The sequence below is a fragment of the Haliotis rubra genome, unplaced genomic scaffold, assembly GCF_003918875.1.
Source record: "Haliotis rubra isolate DU_JTF1 unplaced genomic scaffold, ASM391887v1 Scf1051, whole genome shotgun sequence".
NCBI classification, from domain to species: Eukaryota; Metazoa; Mollusca; class Gastropoda; order Lepetellida; family Haliotidae; genus Haliotis; species Haliotis rubra.
In genome coordinates, this window is record NW_025764950.1 from 111378 (window position 1) to 133162 (window position 21785).

General features: G+C 40.4%; 1 long non-coding RNA gene across 1 annotated transcript in view; it reads right to left on the reverse strand.

Annotated features, from left to right (window-relative positions):
• The window catches only part of LOC124276533, a 33415-nt gene extending 11882 nt beyond the window's left edge, over positions 1-21533 (reverse strand). Inside the window, exon 1 of the long non-coding RNA XR_006898557.1 lies at positions 21364-21533. This is a non-coding gene — a long non-coding RNA (uncharacterized LOC124276533). The remainder of the gene's footprint in view (positions 1-21363) is intronic.
• Positions 21534-21785: the final 252 nt, after the last annotated feature.

Genomic DNA, 21785 nt, shown 5'->3' on the forward strand with positions numbered 1-21785 from the left:
TCTGATTACAAAGCTTCCATTAGAGCTTACATCTGTGATCTGATGCAGAAGAAGTGGGACACCCAAGTAGGTATTAACAAATTACACGAAATAAAACCCTAAACTTGGGTTGTCAGTCCAGATTTGAAGAGGTCATCATGCGACGATGTCGCATTGGCCACAAAAGGTATACTCACAAATACTTGTTGAAGGGTTAAGATGCTCCGTTTTGTATCCCTTGTGATGAGAGAGTCACAGTCAAGCATCTCCTGCTTGACTGTGTTGCATTCGCCATCATAAGGGATAAGTATTTCAATGTGGAAACAGTTAAGGATCGTTTTTAACACTGTCAATTTTCATTTTATTATTGGCTTTTTATTGGAAATTCATTTAATAGATGAATTGTGAATATGTTCTGTAGATAGATGTATTTCAATGATTGGTAGTTTAGATAAGTAACTGAGATTGTTAGTGGCTGTACCCTCAAAGGGGGTTAAAGTACTGTTAAATTATTGTCCTCCTGAGAGTGTACGTAAGTCCCAAAACATTTCAAGTAAATTTAAGTCTGCCAGGTTTTTAATCGTAGTATTTTTGTCATTTTAATGTATGGCTAAATCTCTGCATATACGCCAATGGCTGAAGGGATGGTGTAAATACAGCTAGGGCCGAATTATGGAAAGAAGTTTAACTTAGACCAGGTTTAAGGCTAGTCTGGGTTTTGGTAAACCCAGACCCCGGGTCTAAAATAAACGGTATTATAGAAAGCAGGTCTGGCAAAACCCTTGGTTTAAACCTAGACTAGGGGTTTAATGTTTTTCCGCTTTAAAAATGATTCAAACATTATATTAAACCGTTTTTGCGCATAATCAGTGTCCTATTTCCGTTTTTGACTCAGCGTTTTATACGTTGCATGGCGGAACATGACGGCACATGACAGTAGCGTTTCAAACGTCAAGGTAAGGCAATATGGCATCTAGAATACAAAACTTTACAGAGGAACACAAGCTGTACATTCTCCAGTGTATTGAGGATAATATTTCAATCATTGAAGACAAGAGGTGTGACGCCAATGCGTTAAAAACAAATCGACAGCATGGGGAAGAATCAAGGTATCTTTTCAAGGTCGTTTTGGCATCAACATTGACACAGATAAATTGAAGCAATTATGGAAACGACTAAAGTTAACTGTCAAAACAGAACTACGCAACTACGGAAAGGAACTTAAAAAAACTGGAGGGGGGCCACCACCCAAGGACGTGTCAAATGTATCGCATAGAATAATCAGTATGATTCCCAGGGAGTTTGAACAACTGACCAACCCATACGACGACGACGCTGATGACCATGACGAACAAGGAGATATCTCAGCGGAAGGCGAAAATTTGAGGTATACATGTGTATAAGGATGAATATGTGACCGCGGCTGACAAAATAGGGCCAGATGCGGCACAAGCAATTTTCAGTTATTTATAACGTCATTCGCCTTTCACAAAACCCCAGAAAAACATGCTGTAACTTCAACAGGAAGTGAGGTACCTCTATAAAGTTTTGTGTGTGTGTCATTATGATGATGCTGATTTCAAATAACCAAAAGTCTCAAATATTAAATTTGGCCATTCACCCTATTTTGTCAAGACGCGGTCACATAAAATTATATAGATTTCTTCATCCTCAATAACATCAAGTACAAAGTGAACGAAAAATCACGCTTGTTTTCAACTGATGTTTAAGCAGCCAATAATTATTGTCTTAAATTTCATTATTCAGTAACAAATCTAGTATTTATAGCATACAAAATGAAGATTTGAAAGACATCATCAGAGAAAAATATTAGAGTGATCTCCCCTTACAATTCACGTCTTTCCCGTTGTATCATATATGATACACATCATTTGTCACACATGTTAATATTAAACTAGAGTGGTATAAGCGTAAATAACATAATATACTGATGCATGGTAATCCATGAACATGGAACATATTAAAAATAAAACTTAATTTCACTTGTACAAGCGTGTAATATCCAGTCAATGTCTGAGCGCACACAGACATGTGTTTTTTCATGGAGGCCGCCGTCTTGGATGACCTTTCTGCACTAAGCATGCAAAACTACTGAATGACTTGCAAAATTGCATGGATCAAAGCCCTATAAGGGAGATAACTCCAATTACTCTATGGGGCACACTAGATACCAGGAATTACAATTATCATATATAATAGAGGGTTAACGCAGTCAAGCGCTCCTAATAAATAGTTCCCCTTCAAAAGTGTCTGCTAGGTCAGTTTAGTAAGATTGGAGCATGTATGCTAAACGTTATAGATAAACCGATTAGGTAAATGTATGATAGTTACATCCATGCAATGTAGTTTAAATGGTAAGGAAAAAATACTTATGTACCAGAACAAAAATATCATACTTTATCTTTGTGATATTTACTCTTCAGTCCCGACGTCCAGGTAGTAAATGTCAGCAAGGGAGCCCCTATACCGTCAACATCAACATCAACATCGAGTGTGTGCGTGATTCTGTCGGCCCAAATGTTTACTACTGCGACGATGACATCAGCGTAAGTCAGTGTCATTATGATAAACTCCCCATTCTTACAAAGAGAAAGAGACAATCGACCGGTTCAGCTAGAGATGCGACACCCGAGACAACCCTTCTGCAGCTCGCACGAGAAAAACACGAACTAAAGTTGAAGTACATGAAGGAAGAACACGACCTAAAGATGGAAATTCTGCAACTGCAGAAAACACATGCAGGAAATAAACTTGGCACTCACAATGTCGTGTGGGATGGCGATCGTTCATACACTGAACTGTAGATCATTAATGGAGAACTTTACGTTGTCCATTGTTCTGCAAGTGTAGAGTTCTGAATCTATGTTCCGTAATGCAGTTCAGACCTGTTTCGATGTTATTCATATGCCTCGCATTTCTTTTTCCACCAGTAACAGTGGAAAATATATTTTATTGATACAAATCAGCGACGAATCTCTTATGTAGAAAAAGATTACCACCATTGACTGTGATTATTGTACTCCACAAAACTGGACACTAAATACAATGTCAAAGTTCAGCTGGTAAATATCGCAGCTAAACATTTCTGAAAGATTGGTCTTTTTGCGAATCGCATATCTTGCATGTCGAGATTTTATTCCAGTGACATTCTGTTTTTTGAGTGAAAAATCCACACATTTTTGTTTTCATTTCAGATTGCATCTATAGATCATTTGCCAGACGAAATCTTGGGAAACATTTTTCGTGAATTGGAACTTAGTGACATTTTTCGAAACATCAGTTTTTTGTGTACACGATGGAGAAGTATCATTGATAGTTCCCACTTCTGGCTAAGTATCAAAACCATTGATATATTGGACGACCCTGGCCTTTCACATTTAGACATTACCCCTTTCCTGCCAAAATCAAAAACATTAGGCATATTGAAAGTATCTGAAAATCAATTGTGTTCTAGCAAAGTTTTGGAAGTCTTGAGAAATTTGAAGTTTGTGAAAATTGTTGGCTACCGTGGCCCAAAGTTCTTACAGGGTGACTTTATCAATGCTTTGTCTCACAACAATTCTCTTGTGAGTCTTGAGATTACAAATGTGGTTAGCTTTACTGCTGATGGTATCTCAGATCTGCTGAGTAGAGTACCAGGTCTTCACAGTTTGCTTTTGACTGACGTAGGCTTCTCATTTACACCTTCTAGTCTGAGACAATTGCTGACCACCTTCAGTAACATCAAACAGATATTAGTCGACGTTAGGGATGACGGAGAGGATGCTGAAAATCAAATGTCAAAGGTCTTGAATACGTTTTGTTTCAAGGTATGTTTTGGACATGATATGGTTGACATAGTTCCCAGAAGGTCACTTCAATTTGACAGATACTGGTATTCATCACCTCGTATGAAATATTTTGTATGAAAGTAAGAAATGCCGAGACACATCATTCGGGCACTTCGGCAACTTCATGCGTTCCGTCGTGCTCTGCGTAGAGACCGTGTTTTTAGAGATCGCCTGAATCCTTTTGACATGTACAACGACGGGCAATTTCATCGCCGATTTAGGTTCAATAAGGAGAACGCTAACTTCATCATTGGTTTGATTTCAGAGCAAATTGCGCCTTTAACTAGACGCAACAATTCATTACCTGCTGCGTTGCAATGCTTAATTGCTCTCAGGTTTTATGCTACAGGTACCTTTCAAATTGCCCTTGGTGATCTCCTTGGCGTCCACCAGACAACAGCTTGCGTTGTTGTCAAAAGGGTTAGTAAAGCTTTGGCTTCCTGTCGCCATCAGTTCATTACAATACCTACTGGTGCTAGAGCAAGACGAGTCATGGCTGGATTCTCGGCAGTAGCTAATTTCCTACATGTTACAGGGGCAGTAGATTCCACTCACATTCCTATTTCTACCCAAAGTGGCAATGATGCAATGCGGTTCATAAACAGGAAAGGGTTCTCTTCATTAAATACCCAGGTAATATGTGACGACATCCCACTGATAACAAACATTGTCGCACGATGGCCCGGATGCACCCACGACTCGCGTATTTTACAAGAAAGCAGAATCAGTGAGAAACTGGAACATGGTCAAGTTCCTGGCTACCTTCTTGGTGATCCCGGGTATCCTTGTTTACCGTACTAACTGACACCTGTTAACAATCCTCGCACGGAAGCAGATAGACGTTTCAACACATCTCAGAGGAAGACTAGAGGGATTGTTGAGCGTCTGTTCGGCATCTGGAAACGTCGCTTCCCCTGCTTATCTTTTGGCCTTCGATTGAAGTTGGACACAATATTCAGTGTTATCATAGCATGTGCAGTTCTGCACAACGTTGCGTCACTTAGACATGATCCTGACTTTGACGACAGTGACGACGACGATGATGACGATGACGACAGCGAGCCAGAGACTGACAATGACAATGTGACCGACGCTGTTCTGCGACGTCGCGGCCTAAGGGAACGAGATATGATAATTGCACAACATTTCTCTCATTAAATCACAGATATGGACTTGCCCCATGTTCACAGAAACCGTATGCACACTACTGCATTTAATACTGCTTGTTTATATTGATGGCATCATGTCCACACTGCGCCACAAAGGCAATAACTTCATGTAGGTTATGTCATTGTTACGCCAAGTCTTTTGGCCATATAACAGCATATTTTTGATCGACTTTGCTTGCTCCGTAAGATGACATATTTCTTCAATGTCCGTTTTTTCACTTGTTCCGTATTTTAAAGAGCTTGTTATGTTGTAGTTGATTCAACAAAAATAAAAGTGTTGTTCTTGAAATAAAGTCACCTTCCTAATTACATGCCTTAGTTCTGGGGGTTTTTTTCAAAAAAGGATATTCAAAATAACAAGATATATACATGTAGGCCTAGACACTTTTTCTTGGTTATTTTAGTACCTTATGGCTATGGAACACTCTCGAACTGAACGAAACAACGTTTGATTTTAGAGGTAAATCGGAGTTACATGATAAAAACCTGCATGTAAACCTGCCCCTACCAGGTCTGCATTTTAACCAGTTTTTTGCTGGGTTAAGACCTGGTTTAGTACAAAACCTGCTTTATTAATACCGTCCTGGAATGAAAACTCAGCTTCAGTGCAGGGTTAAACCTGGGTTATCGGCAAACTTCGTAAATGTGTTCGTGATTTCCCGGGGAGCGACGGAAAACTCGGGACTAACTTAAACCACGTTCGATAATATGAAATATTTACGTCTCGGTCTAACTTCTTTGTTTTAGACTTGGATTAAGTTCGAACCACTTTTCATCATAGCAGGTCAGGTTTAAACTCACAGTTAGACCGGGATTTTCCTTAAACCGGGTCTAAACCTGTTTCCATAATTCGGCCCCTAGGGTCCATGCAGGTAGCAAAGGCACTGTTAGTCCCCATGGACCCTGGTATGGTGATCAACCTTCAGTTGTTGGCGATCAATAGCCTGTTTTTATATTGTGTTGTTGTGTACAGTGATATATTTTTATGATAACGTGCTATTAATAGCTGTGATATTCTAGTAGTTTTACTGTCCTTCGCTGACAGGTTTTTTTTGAGTTCTCAATTTATTGTTTCTTATATTGATATAAATTAAATTGTTCTCGTCACGATATGGCTGAGATATTGCTGATGTGACGTTAAATATTAACTCACTCACTCACTCAGATGGTGAACAGTAGACTTAGAACCTTTGCCCTTTATTCTTTGAATCATGTTCCACACCTGTGACATAGGCGTGCGTGAATTTATTTTAGAAACATAATTTCGCCAATACTTACGCTTATTTTGCTTAAAAGCACGTCTAGCTTTGGCATTTAAAATTTTAACTTTGTCTAGATTATGTACGATAGGATGTCGGCGAAAATACGTTTAAGCTTTCTTCCTACACTTTCTGGCCTGCTTACATTCATCATTGAACCATGGCTTACGAATGTGTGGAACTGCAGAGGACTTTGGTATACTTTGGTCAGCAATGTCATTGAGTATATCTGAAAACAGCTGTATATGATCTGCGCTATTTGCAGAAACATCATGTTTTAAGTGTTCAGTACAAAGTGTATTATAAAATGACGAGTCAGCCCTGGTGACGTTTCTTGACAAAGGTGCATCATCCCCAGGGATGATGTTTTTGAGAATGGTGGGGAAGTGATCCCTCCCACATAGGTCATCATGGACCTCCCATTCAAATTCATTACATTAGTTAGAATCAGCAAGTGATATATCCAGGGAAGAATATGGTCCCGTGGGTGGATGTAAATAAGTGGCTGAATCGTCGTTGAAAATACACAAATTATTATCAGATATGAATTCCTCGATGATTTTACCTTTAGTATTTGTGTTGACACTTCCCCATAGTGGGTTGTGTCCGTTAATATCGCCCATGATGAGACATGGCTTCGGAAGTTGATCATATAGATTTTGAAGATATGATTGTTGAATTTGTGAAGAGGGGGGTATATACAAGCTGCACAATGTCAGCGCCATGTGCAGAGTCAGACGAACAGCAACAGTTTGCAAATCCGGATTTAGAGTGACAGGGCTATGTATGACGCTCTGATGAACCAAAATAGAAGTGCTAATCTCTATACTGTCTCTAATTGAAGTTATCTGTATTTTTAAGATATGTCTCTTGGAGACATAATGCTGACGGTTTAAGATCTTGTATGAGTAATTGTGTTTCGTTAAGGTTATTCTTCAGTCCTCTGCAATTCCACTGAATCAAAGGCTGAGAACTATTCATCTCTTAGGCGGATTAACTGGAGATCTCGCTCGCCCAATACGTTTAGGTGAACTTGTTGTTCTCTGAGGGATGTTCTCTGAAACATCCTTTCCTTCAAGTGATCCAAACTTATTATAGAGTTTAATGGGATCATCGGAACCTTTTGATACTCTACCCGTTTCATTGTTTCGAGAAGAGTCAGTTTTATATCTGGATAGCGCATTTTCTCCTTTCTTGGATAGTGAATTTGGTGCTGAATTATTCTATGTCCCTGTTCGTTGAGTTGGTGTTACAGAAACAGTCGATGATGATACAGGAATCTGTTAAGCTGGAGAAGGCTCAGCAGTAGTTTGTGTGCAGGAATCCGACATACAGAAAGGTTCAGGATTGATGGAAGTTACCCATGTCAAATCTGTTTGACAGCCAATAGAAGATGTTGCCACAGATGGGCTTCTAGTTACAGAGGCATAGGAACCATTTGGGCCACAGGAAGGTACAAGTTCCCTAGCTTCATTGTAACTAATGTTCTGAGTAGTTTTGATTGTATTAATCTTTACCCGATGACCAAACTTTTGGCATTTGCAACACCTCAGTGGGTTTGGGATATATTGTTCAACTGCAAGACTGCCATAACCTGCTTTGATGGTTCTTGGTGGATACGGAAAGACGAAAGAAAACCAATAAGTGTTTGTTTGAATTATTTCTGAGTTTTGACGCCGAGTAAAACGTTTCACATGTGTCACGGCTTGATCTTTCAACTCACAAACTATGTCAAGCTCAGACATATCATCTAGGAGGTAATCACGGTCCTTTACAATGCCTTTGCTTGAATTAAGTGACCTGTGGACGGATTCTGAAACAGGAAGTCCAGCCAATATGTATCAACAGTGAGTAAGTTGGTAGCTTGCTGTCTTTTGGCACTTTGAATTAGAAGTGGTCCGGATCTTATACGTGTGATATTCTTAACATCTCCTGCTATACCATACAGTCCTTTTGAAATCGCAAAAGAATTCGATTTGGTAGGTTGCTATGCCGGAAATTCTAGAACCAGAAATCTCTGAAAGTACTCAACTTGTTTTAGAGGTAGACAGCCTTCATTAGCACCATGATCATTGTTAAGTTGACGCTTTTTTTTTCAAGGGGGTTTCAAGAGCCATGTTGAAGTATTAAAGATTCATCACCCCAGCTCCCCACCCACCAGGGAGTATCATAAAGACAATGCTATATACAAGTGGATCTCCGACTTGCAGCACCAAGGACACTGGGATGATATACTCCAGCAGAAGGATTAAACAAGTAATAAATCTACCAGATTGGCCCATGAGCCATCGCCTTCTTGGCATAACACGCTAGGCAATTTAAATAGGACATATTTCAAAATGTAGTGAATAGTTCTAATCAAAATCGAGCCAACACTTTAAGTCAAAAATAGTGTTCATAATAGAATTTGTGCAAATACTAGTGATACACAGGGCTCGATAATACCAGTCGATTGATTGAAAGAGGGTAATTCTTTTAGCATACAAAAACCAAACAAAAACCAAACTAGTGTTGGCCCGCCATTACAGCTGGAAGGGAGGCATGCCAGGCGGTTACCTGTTGGGGTTCATACCCATTTCCATTGAAAGATGTATTAATAACATAACATCTTGTTATTGCATTCATAACCCAGCCCGCCCTTTCATTCCTTTAGGCGAAGAGGACGTTAGAGACGCACATACACCCAGTCCCAGTCACCCAGAGCATTGGAACAGAGCTCTTCAATGGGCAGTTGCAACAAAAAATAGTCTACACAAGCCTTCCCGCCACCATCACAGCAGAATAACTGGATCCCTTTCATTAGTTTGATAAACCCTGGGTCCCTGAGGACATAAAACGGGTGAGCACTCAAAGGAGCGGTCCATGATGTGGAAGGCTGGGACACATAGCTGAGAGTTGGAAGTTGGATAGGCACTGTCGCGTGGAAAGCATGGTGAATCTTAGGGTGGTAGCTATCTTGCAGGCAAATACTTATACGATCAGTATGAAATATTGTCTGCGATTTGTCCGCAGACATTGCACAAATGTCACCATCCCTTGTACCAGAGGCCAATGCCACAAGGAAAGCAGTCTCTAACAACAACAACTGAAGTGCGAGAGATGATAGACTTGAAATTCGAGAACAATTATTTCTTTTCAATTCCAAAGATGGGCTGGTTCGGTGAAGAGCCAACTAAGAAGTGTTCACCAGAGGATGCTGCCCCAGAAGAGCACAATCGATAGGGATGTGAAATGCGGAAATACACATGGGTGATCGTGACTGCAAGACCATCTTCCAAATGGGTTTGAAGGAAGTCCAGTACCCAAACTATATCTGCAGAACGTTCTGTGCTCCATTCTGAGTGAGAACGTCCGGCCATAAAGTAAAAAAAACAGGACTACAGGAAACCAGCTCTGCAACAGAAAAAGAGGTGCCAGCAGCACAAGTAGCCAAGCTGCCGCACCTCAGTGGGAACTCCTAAGTCACCTGAAGGACCCAGCAAACGTAGCCACGTCTGAGCCTGGGCCTGTGGGCGCGGCACAATTTCCAGTACTCTAGTAATACGATTGGGCGAGAGAGAAAGGTCCACGATCCACCACAGCTGGTGTCCACAGCAACCAATTGTCAGGTCAGGGTGACAGCACAGTCTTTGCAACCTCGCTGTTTGCGCTGGCAACAACATGAGCTTGGTGAACACCCTTGGAGCAGTATAAGGGTAGCATGTTGATAACAAATCCTATCATAAGAGAACCCCAGTTAACTTGAGTATAGACGACATGGGTCCTCTGCAGACCTAGAAGAAGGTCAGGGCAGAACCCCCGCTACTGAAAAAAGGCTGCTGCGTTCCACCAGCACTATCCCCTTTGCTCTTACCCTTAGCACGGCTCTTCCTCGTATTCTTGCCCAGCAGTAACCAGGAAGAAGAGTCGGATTTAGGCAGTATCACTGAGGAAGAGCCAGCCATAGGAGCTACAGGTGCGAGCAAGCCGCAGCTGCTTTAACAGCCTCCGGAATATCCAATTGAACCCCAGGTTAAAAAAGGTCGTGTCCAGCCACAGCCGGCACATACCCCTAACCTCACACACAGCCTGAGACGCAACTGACAGCAACGAGTCTCGCGTCAGATGGGCCTGAAGTTCAGTCAGTGGATGGAGGAAGACCACGCTCAGAGAAAAACTACTGCGGTCCACTCTAACAAGGACTGGTATGCATCGAGGACCACCACACGCACCTGCTGACAAGCGTTCCAAAATTACTCCCTCTGCGCCCTCCACCTCCCGATCGTCCATCGCCTCGTGCTCCGAGACTCTTTGTTAGTGCGACCGACAACAGACTTTCTGGGCCTTCCTTGTCGTAAAACAGTAAACCATCTACTGCTGCAACAGCAACCTCCAGCACAAACTTGTCTGCCTTTACGGTATGGAATACAATTAGAATAGTGTTGCGAGTTTCAAGTGGCACTCCACTGTATGTCACGGTAACAGTATTCTCCTGCAAAGGCTGGAAAATGGCAGCTTCAGTCTTTTGACGAAAATTCGAGTCTTTGAATTTTATGCCAGTTGATGAAAACGTCTTAGATGTGTAGGCACTGTACCGTTTATCGACCTCGTTGATGCCAAGGAAGAAAGACCCACCACCATATAACTTAGAAAAGGCACTTATATATACACCTAACCGACATTCTTTCCAAAGAAAGTCATTGAATTTGTGAACACTTTGCAAAGTATGTTCCTTGGCAGTGTCGAAACGTTTTAGTTGAATGTTTTGGCGTTCATTGATCTGTGGTATTGAGCGAATTGACGTACATTTGTCTTCAAAACAGTTTTCCGTTTTAGAAATTGTATGGCTACATTACTTTGTAAATCGTTTACACTGTTATCAAGTGGTTGTTTTGACAATGCGGATAGCAACAAATCCTTGAAAACAACTGAACTTTTCAGTGTCTGACTCGTTGTCTAGAAGCCAATCTTTCTGGTAACTTTGCACAAAGAAACTACCATCTTTGATCATATCATTCAGTTTCACATCGACTATTTCATGGAAGTAGTGGAGGCATTTGTCTTCCAACGCTAATCCCTGTAGGTGAACCAGCGCTATGCCTCCTGCTGTGTTCCTCAGAGCCGATATGTACTGCTTAAGCTTGTCAACAAAATTCTTTCTCTGTTCTTTCCACTCCTTCTCTTTGAAATGAGGTATGTTTATTACCTTAACATCTACATCAATAAGCAACACATTGTCCTCTAGTAGATAAATACCCTCTTTACAGCCTCAATATGCGGAGCAGGTTTCACAATCTTAAAAAGATCCATAAAAACATATGAAAATTCTTACGCATACAGAGTTCTGTATGAAAGGCATAAAATGTCATTCTTTATCAAAGATCGACCGCCTCCGTGGTGTTGTGGTTAGAGCGTCCGCCTGGAGAGCGGAAGGTCGCGGTTCGATCCCCGACCGCGTCATACCAAAAGACGTTAAAATATGGTACTTGTTGGTCCCTGCCTGGCGCTCGGCATTAATGGGTACAACAAGGACTGGTCGGCTCGGAGTCAGTATAATGTGTCTGAGTGGGGTATTCATCCTTCACTGCGGCGTGGTATCTCAGTGGGCTAGCAATAAAAAACCAGCTTAATTCTGGGCTAGTACAAGCAGCCGCACATACACATACACACGCATGCACGTCGTCATATGAGCGAAATATTCTCAAGCATGACGTAAAACCCAATTTCACCTCACCTCACGTTTATCATAGCTCAGGAACCTCACTCACTAAAATGCAGATATTGTGATAGTCAAAATTAGACAACCTCACATAAATCGGCCATATTGTAAATGGTTAATTATGACACATGTGGCATAACAATATAGGAGGCTTTCAAATAGATGACCATAGCGATCTCAAAAGCTACAAAATCTTTCCTCCATAAACAAACAAAACATCTGATGTATTATAGATGTGGTGTTCCAGTACCTTCAGTCAGTGAGTGACTTGTACGCCACTTTTAGCAATATTCCAGCAACATCACTGCGGGAGACACAAGAAATGGGCTTCAAACATTGTACCCATGAGGGGAATTGATCACGGGTCTTTGGCGTGACGAGCGAACGCTTTAACCACTAGGCTATTCCACCGATCCCCCGTGTGTTTGTTTAACGCCGCACCCAGCAATTCTCCAGCCATATGACGTATGTTTGCTATTAACAAAGTCTGGACCAAACAGTCCAGTGATCAACAGCATGAGCATCGATCTACGCAATTAGGATAAGATTACATGTGTCAACCAAGTTAGCAAGCCTGACCACCCGCTCTCGTTAGTCGTCTCTTACGAAGACCAACTCTAACCCGGATCTTTATGAGTCAGTTAACAAGGTAATACATCAACGTCACCATGCTTTGTATATGATCAATGACCCGTGCTTTATTACTTTCGAAAGATACTTGTCGGGTAAGCAGTGGATGAAGGATCGAGTGTCATTTTTTGTGGAGAGTTATCTGTCACTTTGAGTGAGTGAGTGAGTTAAGATTTTAAGTCACATCGGCAATATGTCATGTTACATTGAAGCCTGAAACTGTATGAATCAAACAGGTGACGCGATTTCATCGATCTCTTTTTTCCCGTTATTTATATATCAGTGCAAGACCATTATCAACATGAGAAATCGATGTGTCTCAAGCATAACTTCTCGGTCAAATTACCTTGATGTTATTTTGCAAATTAGGACAGAAATTCCGATTCATGTGCACGAAGGAAGCGATCAACAGTTGTTGATATTATTAAGCACTCATGTATCTGTTAAGATTCCTAAGAAGTTCATATCATTGTGTTATAACAATAGTTTGTCGTCATTTATGTAGTATTATCTAATCTAAGCAGTTACATAATAATAAAATAATAATACGCCTTACCCATAAATCATATGCTTAAAGCGCCGTACATAGCAAAGATGAAATGTCAATCTGGATATATATTTTTGAAATTATGTGTCTTCAAATGGACTTGGAAACTCTCCAAGGATGGGCATTTTCTCATGTCATTAAACAGAGTATTCCAGAGGGTAGTGTCAGAGTTTTTGGAAGAACGTTGTCTGAAAACTTTAAGCATCCATCTAGGTGTCTGGAGAAGATTCTTTGTGTCTGATAGGAGAGAACGAGAGGGTTTTATATGTTGATGAGTACTGGGGGGCTTTTCCATTTATACACTGGTACGTAAGGGAGATAACTTTGCACTCCATCCGAGCCTGTACTGGTAGCCAGTGTTGTGATCTCAGTATTGGCGTTATATGGTTGGTCGTACTTGGATCTAAAGTTACTATCCTGGCAGCCTTGTTTTGCATCCTCTGGAGACGCCGGATATGCTCTTGCTTTGCACTATGGAGCAAAAACTATTCCAACCTGGACAGTACAAGTGTTCTGACGAGGGCAGCAGCTGCCTCTTGGGTGAGAAGGTGACGAATGTTCCCAATGTTTCATAAATGGTAGTTACACTTACAACAGAGGTCGGTTACATGTTTGTCACAGTTAAAGTTTGATTGGAGATAAACTCCAAGGTTTTTGACACAAGGGCACAATTTTATTTCTTCTTGGCCAACTGAGAGCTTGTCCATGTTGTTTTTAGACAGCATGGTCTTAGTTCCAATCAGCATGGCATCAGTTTTGTCTTGGTTAAGCTTGTACATGCAAGTACCGATGTCATCAAGACAATCATCTAAGGATGACAGTGGTGAGCCAGGGTCATGGAAAGAAAGCAAACTGTCCATAACCTGCGTGTCGTCCGCATATAGATGATGACCTTTGTCATGGCTATCTATGAGGTGACCTAGGGGCTTTGTATACATGGTAAATAAAACCGGTCCCAACACGGATCCTTGTGGTAAACCACATTCCAACAATACTCTGTCAGGTTTGATATCATCAATTGCAACAGCCTGTTATCTTCCTGATAGATAGGAGGTACGCATATCCAGTGATACCAAAAAATCTGACTGGAGACGACAGAGAAGTATGGTGTGGTTCACAGTATGAACGGCTGCTGTCAAATCCAAAAGAACTAGAACACCTAGTTCACCTTGGTCCAGTGTTTGCTGAAGGTCGCTTACAACTCTAAGCAAAGCTGTCTCTATGTTGTGGCCAACAAGATATGCCGACTGAAACTTGATTGTTCTTCATGACATGAAGATGATTGTTCTTCATGTGCTCTACAAACTTTGATTATTCTTGTCACTGTAGATAGCAAGATATCAATATGTTCCAAAAGCAGTTTGGTAGGAATGGGATCATACTCACAACTTGGTGGTTTAGAGCAACCAATAAGCTTCATAATTTCTACATCTTCTTTGGATCTGAACTTAGCTATAGAAGTGCCTTCAAGGCTTTGATGTTCCGACTCGTCTCCACTTGAAGAATCCCTTGGAAAATCACGATGAATGTTATCGATCTTACTGATGACGTTAGAGAGAAATCTCTTGCAAGCTCATCTTTGTCAGCAGCATCCGGTAGAGGTCTGTCCTTAACTTGACCCAGAATGCTGAACATATGAGAAAACAGCATCCTTGGGTTGTTTAAGTTGGACATCATCTCATTCCTGCAAAAGTCTGACTTGCAGAACTTGATCGGCCTGTTCACATTCGTCCGACACGATTTGAACATTTGACGGGGTATTTCTAGTCCCGATTTTCTCAACTGGTGCTCCAGAGATCGCCTGTGTGATTTTGCCTGCTGAATATCTTCATTATACCATGGAGCACCTATTTTCACGTGCTTCTCTTGCAGTCTAGCAAGGGCACATTTATCCAGTAGGTCCTTTAGTATTTTGTTGTAGAGCATCGCTAGATCATTTGTCTGTTGGAGGATTGGTGAGTAACGTTGATTCCAAGAGATCAGTCGTCTTTAGACATGCCTTTGAGATTCCTACACAGAATTCACTTCTTATCTGGAGCAGGTTTGTCATAATCAAAACAAATTTCAATCCAATAATGATCAGACATTTACCTATCTCCAAACCTGACATCGGAAAACATTGAATTCTGATGGGAGTTTGTAACTACTCAATCAATGGTATGTCCGCTTCTGTGTGTAGGATCTTGCACAAGCTGGGTTAGACAATATGATTCAAATAATGCCCTACACTGCTTCACCTCTGGTTTAGATTCACATTAGTAATGAATTTTGACATCACCAAGTAGGACGGTAGCAGTTGTGTGAATGTCACACTTTGATTTGTTTATATAGCACAGCACAAATTCCGAATTCCCTGGTACATTTCACAAATTCACAATTTTGTCCCTAACAGGTTGCCATACTGATGAGCTGGCTCCCAGCAGGTACATCATGGGCTCTGGCTCATTCTGGTCCTGTGCGGACAGATTCAGGTAGTGTCCTTAATTACAGGTATCCACGATTTCCCACATTTACAAGTCAGGTGTAATCCTGTATATTCTAGTAAAAATATTTAATAATGATTTTGTAACCATGAAGCTTAATAATTATTTTTTATTTAATAGCATGTAAATGTCACAATGACACTTTGACAGTTTTGCTTTGTAGCTTGCCATATTAATTCATATTGTATGACACCATGCTGGCAGTGACATGTACTTTCCGTAATTACAGGTTTACAACGGGCACGACCTGTACCCCAAATGGCAAAATAAAACATTGAACACCAGCCCAGTGCTTGTATTAATCCTGCGACATGAACATTACAATAATTAGATGCAAGGAAAAGGTGTTCAATAGAACCTCATCACAATTTAAAGTCACATTGAATGTTAAACACTAAGCAGCTGTTGGGACCGGAATATACTACGTAGTAATGCATGTATATCAGAACATTAGAGGCTTTTCAAACCAATACAAAAAGCTATGCCTTTTGTGCACGTCAAGCTTAATACATACATACAACTACACATGCCACGTTGACGCTCAAGCGTGACAGATTTAAACGCTGTTTGGAAAACTCATTAAAACTTTGTACTTGGAATGTGTATGTGTGCAGACTTGGCCTCGTCGCTGTATGGCTGAAATAGTGCCGATGCGACACAAAATTCAACTCAACTAAACGTATAATACTCTTTAAACCAAACTATATTTAGAGGTTAGGTGTAACTGTTACTCTTCCTTTTAATCCCCATGGTCATTAGTATGGTGATCAACCTTCAGTTGCTGGTGATCTATATCCCGTTCTTATATTGTACTGTTGTCTCTTGTGATATATTATTTGTGATTGCGTACTAGTTTTAAATTAAGAGCTGTGATACTCTAGTAGTTTTACTGTCCTTCTATGATAGGTTTTACGTTATACATTTTTTGATTTGACTATTGATATCAACTGTTCTCATCACAATATGGCTGCAATATTGCCGATGTGACGTTAAATTTTTTAACTCAGTCACTCACGCTTCCTTTTTATCGCTTGATGTGTTCTTGTAGAGTTCTTTTTAATACTTATATATTGCTTCGTATTGACTTTCAAGACGTGATAAGGTTCGCGCCCACTGTACACGTATCGTAACTGACTACATCCATCAAAACATTATATGAATTTCCACTTGGCTTGCCACATCGGCGTTTCGAAGTTTTGCTGAAATATTTTTACTATAAATTGCTCTAATTCAGTGTCACCATGTCCTAATGTTGTAGACCCGTGAAGATCTAGGTTACAATATTGATCTTCAGTAACCCATGCTTGTCGTAAGAGACAACTAACAGGATTGGGTGGACAGGCTCGCTGACTTGGTTGACACATGTCATCGGTACCTAATTGGGTAGATCGATGCTCATGCTGTTGATCACTGGGTTGTCTCGTCCAGACTCGATTATTTACAGACCGCCACCATATAGCTGGAATATTGCTGAGTGCGGCGTAAAACTCAACTCACTCACTCACTCACTCCTAATGTTGTATGTCTCATATGTATAATGTAGGATGCAGCCGTGGCTGCTTATCCAAGGTGAATATGCAAACCTATATTTGTAAAATCATTTAAAGAAGGAAAACCAGAACAGGAAAACTTATGACCCCTACCATTTCACTTTCTGATATAATCATATTTCTGAGAGAATGTTTATCTTTTTATGTTGCTTATCTTTGAATACTAGGTCTATTCAACAGTTTCATCTCCAATGGCAGGTGCATTTCAATGTATACGAGCAGCGGTATCAACTGACTATGAATCGCTGCCCCTCAGTAACCACAAAGAGGACTTCGTTTCAAAGGGGATTTGAGCCATGCTTGACTGAACACTACACGAGTTGCTGGTAGTTTCCCATGACATATGACATGCAGTTCAATAGCAATAACGTGTACAGCAACGTCATACTGTGCTCAGCGACTGGTACTCGTGCTGTTTTAAACTTAGTGTAAGGCAAGTGTTTAAATATTGCCTCAAACCGACCGACCACGAAATATTCTGGAAGGAATCTGATAATTTGGTTAGAAAAATGTTTTTGCTCTTCAAGAAAGATACCTGTGAAATAATGAGCAGACGACAATGTCAATCCATTTTGATCAAAACATCTTTATGCAGTCTGTTCAGAAATAATAGTGTTTATCGAAGTAAATCGTTTATATGTTAAATTTAAACGGACTGTTCTCTGAAAATCAGTGATCACACCAGATCGCGAAAGGGTTTTAAGTTATCCAGATTGTTTCGTTTTGAGATCAGAAAGACGAGATTATGTATTGTAAACTTGATAAAGAATGACAACCCTAAATGGAATTCAAACTTCCTGACATAAGCTATTTAAGTACAAAAAAGCGGCCGTATTTACCTGTTGCTCTCAATATCGGAACTCCTCAATCATACTATACTTAGAAATGAGCTGAAAGTATGTTACTGCGTCGCAGCTCTGTGTCAGCTAAACCCCATGTGGGGTAGTTACACAGCAGTGTTTACGTCACTACAGGTGCGCCTGGTGTTAATAACAATATAGCACTTGGTGGTAATGGGGCGTGGTGGGTGTACTGGCGCCAGGCTAGTAATCCAGCGAGCTTTAGGTGTCGGGATCGAGCCCACCTCTGACCGGGTGTAAAAACCTTGGAGTCAACTTTGTGTGCAGACTCCTTTAGCGTTGTCAAAACCCCTAGTGTACAGTACACAACCCTGAAGGTAGATCACTGTTACATATTTAATCGATTATACATATTTACTGTAACAGTGTAGTGTAGTGTAGTGTGAAGGAGGTAGTGACTAGGAAGGTGAAAGGCAAATATCGCAGCGACAGGTACTCGTGCTGTTTTAAACTTAGTGTAATGCAAATGGTAGGGACCGACCACGAAATATTCTGGAAGGAATCTGATAATTTGGTTAGAAAAATGTTTTTGCTCTTCAAGAAAGATACCTGTGAAATAATGAGCAGACGGCAATGTCAATCCATTTTGATCAAAACATCTTCTTGCAGTCTGTTCAGAAATTATAGTTTTTATCGAAGTAAATCGTTTATATGTTAAATTTAAATGGACGGTTCTCTGAAAATCAGTGATCACACCAGATCGCGAAAGGGTTTTAAGTTATCCAGATTATAACTTTTTGAGATTAGAAAGACGAGATTATGTATTGTAAACTTGATAAAGAATGACAACCCTAAATGGAATTCAAACTTCCTGACATACGCTATTAGAGTACAAAAAAGCGGCCGTATTTATCTGTTGCTCTCAATATCGGAACTCCTCAATCATACTATACTTAGAAATGAGCTGAAAGTATGTTACTGCGTCGCAGCTCTGTGTCAGCTAAACCCCATGTGGGGTAGTTACACAGCAGTGTTTACGTCACTACAGGTGCGCCTGATGTTAATAACAATATTGCACTTGGTGGTAATGGGGCGTGGTGGGTGAACTGGCGCCAGGCTAGTGATCCAGCGAGCTTTAGGTGTCGGGATCGAGCCCACCTCTGACCGAGTGTAAAAACCTTGGAGTCAACTTTGTGTGCAGACTCCTTTAGCGTTGTCAAAATCCCTACTGTAACCCTGTTGACTTAAAAGAACCCATGAGTCCGTTGGTAAATGACCAGCTGGTGGCCACATAAATACAGGAAAACACCTAGTTGCGGGTACAGCAACGTGCAGTGAACTTGGAAAAGGTACTGTGACTATGTTTCCCAGTCCACCCAGCTGTGATCGTAAGGATGGGAAGCGCCAAGTAGCTGCAATAGTTGTATGGTCACCAAGGTGTTGAGTTTAATAATATTAAGTGTCGTTAAGATTGACACCCAATGAACGAAGGAAAAACAAGTAGTATCGTTTTCCTACGGCTGCAGTACAATCAAATGTGATCACCGTGGCGTATAACTCTACACCGGTTAGAGTTTTACCAATCCTACAACCTTCAAGCCCTCCACATTGACGTCCAGAGTCGGCAGTAGTCAAAAATACCCTGATCAAAAACCTACACCTTTCCTAACTCGCTTCGTTATATGCATTATTGTACGTCACTGACTGGTACCTGAATGCATATTCCATAGACCCAGCTGGCCTTAATGTTACATATAGTGAGTGAGTTAAAATATTTCGTCACATCGGCAATATTTCAGCCATATCGTGACGAAAACAATTTACTATCATATTATGAATAAAATTATAAATTAATAGTCTGTTGTCGAAGAACAGTAAAACTACTAGTATATCAAAGACATTAAAGTAAAACTAGCATGCTATCATTAAACGATTATTATTAAATAGAACAATACAATATAAAAATGGGCTATTGCTTGCCAACAACTGAAGTAAGATCACCATAATCTTACATATAACTGATATGTAACAGGAAGTAACAAGCTGCTAAATCGTGAACCATTACTTGCTTCAAATCATCCAGACCAGATGGTAAATACAAAACTCATTCAAATCATGTAAATTTAAATAATGTACATATTTTACATATATTCATATGAAGTATTTTGGGCTAATCAAGATATCATGTACTATGTTGTCAGATACATATTTACTGAGATCATGATCTGATACAGGTATAGTTATCATATGATCAAGAGTTTACAACAACTGAGAGAAGGCTTATAGAGTGAACAAATCTTTGTTTATATGTCATTCTTGATCAGATCTTCATTTCAGTAAATATGTACAATGAATAAGTGTACTTTTCAGTTAATATGTAAATTTCCTGAAAATGTCAGTAAATATACATAATCCCTGACGGAATCAGTAAATATACATAATCACTGAAAAAATCAGTAAATGTAATATTTACTGATTATACATATTACTGTAACAGTGTAGTGTAGTGTGGCGGATGTAGTGACCAGGAAGGTGAAAGGCAAATATCGCAACGAAACAGGTGTAGTAAGCTGGAATTTACATGGAAATCAAAGGCAGATGTCCCAAACATTGTATCATGTTATTTCTAGGTATAAAACATCAATATAGAACCAGTTGGTGGAGGAGTGGATCATAAGCTGATGGAATGAAGTATCCTTGGTCACGGTTTATGGTGGGCTTATGGCGTTTTGATGTGAATGGCTTCGGTGAGCTTGCGTTTAGTGAAGTCCGTTAGGTTGTTGGCGAGAATGGTGATGTCGGACCACTCTGTTCGATGATTGGGGTTTTCTTTGATGTGTTCAGAGATGGCTGATTTGGCGTCGGAATTGGAAACCGAGGTGCGATGTTCTTTGACTCGGGCGTTGATGGGTCAGGATGTTTCACCTATGTAGCTTTGTCCACAATCACAGTTTATTTTATAAATAACACATTTCATCAGCTTATGATCAGTCCTCCACCAAGCCCAATCTATTGTATAAACATCGCACCTATTGTATAAACATCTCTTGTAACTACTCCTGTATTTATACATCTCTGGCTTCCATTCACTATCCTTTATTGTACTCACTGGCTTCACCAGCTTACTGTAGCCAATTATGGCAATTATGTTGTTTCCTTTGTCTATTATGTTGTTTCATTGTTATATACAGTATAAATATGCAGCTCCTACACTTCATGTATCCTCCTGCTTGACAACGGTACAAGAATCTGTATCGAAACGTCGCACTCACGAAATAAAAAGTTGTTATCCATAAAACTTGTTCTATATTGTACGTCTCAACTTCTAAAATGCCACTCAAACAAGATATAAAACATGAACTAAACTATTAGTGACATTGAAGTATCATATATTTACCTGTCACTCTCAGCAGCAGGTGGATCTGGAAATATTTCAAAACAGCTTCGCTTTACTGGGTGCAGTACAGAACGATCTGGATACTTCAAGCTGGTAGTTACACAACATTGCATACATTACATTATTTATACATTATGTACCCGGGCGTATTGTCGGGAACTGCTCGACTGTGTCGTTATGAAGGTTGTAGCACGTTGCAGTCTCGTGTGACTAAGCTCAGTCAAGGGTAAACAACAAACATCGTTGCTGCCTGAGAATACTGGCTGGCCGCCATCTTCCTTCTGATGGGGCGCTGACTCCTGTGTGTTAAGAATGAATACTTGCAAGGGTATATATGTCAAGTTGTTTACGGTTTTTAATGTGAATTGTTATAAAGTAGAAAGAAACACCTTATTTCGAAATAAGAGTAGTACAGTCCAAAG